This window comes from Chenopodium album, chromosome 9 (genome assembly GCF_948465745.1).
Source record: "Chenopodium album chromosome 9, dcCheAlbu1.1, whole genome shotgun sequence".
Taxonomy (NCBI): Eukaryota; Viridiplantae; Streptophyta; class Magnoliopsida; order Caryophyllales; family Amaranthaceae; genus Chenopodium; species Chenopodium album.
The window spans coordinates 36,538,385-36,540,086 of NC_137842.1; the positions used below are offsets into that span (position 1 = coordinate 36,538,385).

Genomic DNA, 1,702 nt, shown 5'->3' on the forward strand with positions numbered 1-1,702 from the left:
CAGAGGACGAACCCGCTCAAGATCTTTGATTCCCATCGATCCAGAGCTAGAGAGGTCTTTGTCCCTACTTCGAAGAGAAGCAAGAGCAAGGAGTAGAAATTCCCACACTCCAACGAGAGGAGTAAGAGAATTAGAAGACACTCCACCCTCTTCACCCTCAAGTGAAGATTTAGATAGCCCTAAATCATCTTCGAGTTCAGAAATCAACCCTTTCTCAACCTATAAGTTTAAGAGTGAAGAAGGTTCTATAATGGGAGAGAATACGCCTTTGAGTCGTCTTGGGGCCCCCGAAGCTTTTAGAGCGCAAAGTGGGATCCTAACTCCTACTACTCAAGCCAACAATTTCGAGATCAAGCCTAATTTGATTGCCTTGATTGAGAGGAAAAAATTCCTTGGTGGAAAGTTTGAGAGTCCTCATGAGCACCTAAAAGAGTTTGAGAAATATTGTGTCACAATAAAGGCCAATGGAGTGACTCAAGAATATATTCGCCTCAAAATGTTTCCATTTTCGCTAATTGGGAGAGGTCCAGAATGGCTAGAGAAGGAGATGCCCCTTAATTCTCTCACAACATGGGACCAAGTGACTACAGCTTTCTTGAGGAGGCTTTATAACCATAGGAAGACCGTCGAGGCTCGGTCTTTGATTCAAGGTTTTCGCCAAAAGAGTGGTGAGTCTCTAAGTGCGGCATGGGAACGATACAAAGAGCTTCAACGTCAATGCCCACATCATGGGATACCCAAGTATCAACACATTCACACTTTCTATGGAGGTCTCACACCTCAAGGAAAAAAAATCCTAGACGCCGCGGCCGGTGGTCTAATCATGAACAAAGGAAAGCATGAAGTGGAGTGTATTATAGAGGAGGCCGCAAAGCACTATGATGATTGGTATGAAGGAGAAAGGGATGCTACTTCTAGCAAGGGTGTTTATGCATTGGAGCATGCCAACGCAATCAACAACCTTTCTACCCAAATCTCCAAAATGACCAAGCAAATGGATGAATTAATGAAAGAAAGGTCCAACCCTCATGGTAATACCTCCCCTTAAACCAAGGGAGGCAATGGTATGGATACTTCCTCCCCCTCTTCTTACAATACAATGCCCCAAGGATGCTTGTTTTGTTCTAATTGTGAAACCTATGATCATAATACCTCTCATTGTGTATATGCTTGTGAAGTTCAACCCCCTTCCCATGAACATGATGGTAATATGGAAAATGTCAATGCTATGAATTTTGCTCCTAGAATGGGAAATGTAGGAAACTTGACGCCAAACTCCAATCAAATGGGGAATTGGAATCAAGGTGGAAACCGTGGTTGGAACCAAAGTGGTGGTGGTTATGATAACCAATACCATGGTGGGGGAGGCCCTTCCAATTTTAATGGAAGAGGCTACTCTAACCAAAGGGGGTATGGTAATCAAAACCAACAACCTAATTCCTGATACCATGACCATCAAAACCAAAATTTTTGTGACTAAGGTAACATGAAAAATAATCAACAAAGAAATGTTCCTAACCAAGGCACCGGAGGCAATAGGGGCCAATTTTTTTCTAACTATGCCCAAACTAATAGGCCTCCGGGTTTTCATCAACCCCAACTTCCTCCACCTCAACAACCTCTTCAACTTGAAGCCCCTCCAATAGATCCCCTGATGGCTAAATTAGATGCTCTTTTAAAAATGCGTGAGGAGAATCAAAAG

General features: G+C 43.1%; 1 non-coding gene across 1 annotated transcript; it reads right to left on the minus strand.

Annotated features, from left to right (window-relative positions):
* Positions 1 to 629: 629 nt before the first annotated feature.
* Positions 630 to 735, minus strand: LOC145561055 (small nucleolar RNA R71). Its single transcript, XR_014093639.1, has one exon. It is a non-coding gene; the product is annotated as a small nucleolar RNA R71 (small nucleolar RNA).
* Between the last annotated feature and the right edge of the window lie 967 nt (positions 736 to 1,702).